Source organism: Leishmania donovani, chromosome 2, assembly GCF_000227135.1.
Source record: "Leishmania donovani BPK282A1 complete genome, chromosome 2".
NCBI lineage: Eukaryota > Euglenozoa > Kinetoplastea > Trypanosomatida > Trypanosomatidae > Leishmania > Leishmania donovani.
In genome coordinates, this window is record NC_018229.1 from 74672 (window position 1) to 75742 (window position 1071).

The following is a 1071-nucleotide window of genomic DNA, read 5'->3' on the forward strand; positions in this document are numbered from 1 at the left end:
CACCACGCAGAGAGTGTGTGACAGATCTACAAACGAGTACTGGAGAAATCCCGTACACTTATGGCACGGACACGACGCCGTGCTCGATACCAAGCCGCTTGTGCGAGCATTTTATGTACTTGTTGTGATACACCGGCACCCCATCCGCCTTCGCCATGTCGTACGCAGGCGTCCGCTTCAGCGCGTGCACCCACCTCACCTCTGGCAAGGTGTCCCAGCCCACCACCTCGGGCCCCGTGGAACGCCGCTTCTCCGCTACCCACTCCGCCGCCTGCGCCACAGCGTCCTTCTCAGCACGGCTCTTTCGTTTCGACCCTGCCAGCGTGGCACCCAGTTCCTTCTGGAAGAAGTGGTGCAAGTAATAATAATCAGCGGGGGTGCAGCGATGCGCCACGACCGTCGACCACGTCACGTTGTGCACCTTCCCGCGGTGCAAGTCGTGGAACCGAGCAAAACCTTCCTTCACATACCACACACGATGGTTAGGGCATACCGCCTCCGCTCGCTTTATGTCAGCGCGCAGCAGCCTTCCTAAGAGGATGTCCTCCGCGGTTAACCACCTCGAGCGATACACGTCCGACAGCGCTACGTCGAAATCGGCCATGGACAGCAACACCACATCCGGCTGCGATCCATTCAAACGAGGTTCCAGCACGACCTGAGCAAGAAGCCTGTGCACCATGAACGTCATGCCGGCGTTGAAAGGAACCAGTTCCACACTACGCCTGCTGCCCCAGTACGCGCACTCTGTCGCGTTCACGTCCACCGCGTACGCGTTGCCCTTCACCCCATCGGCAGCCGGCGGCGGCACACGTTTTCGTACGCCGCTCACTACGTACCGCACATCGCTCAGGAACTGCGGCACCTTCATGTAACTGTCGTCATCGCCCTTGATGATGAAAGGCACATCCTTGAAGGCGTGGTACGCGTACTCCAGCCACAGGATCAGCTTCTGGCTCATTCCCACCTCCACGGGAAGGCCCCACTTGCCGTCCTCGCCGATCTGCTTGTTCGTGGTCGGCCGGCGGTCCGTCATCATGTCGATCCACACAACGTTGCGGTGCGTCAGCG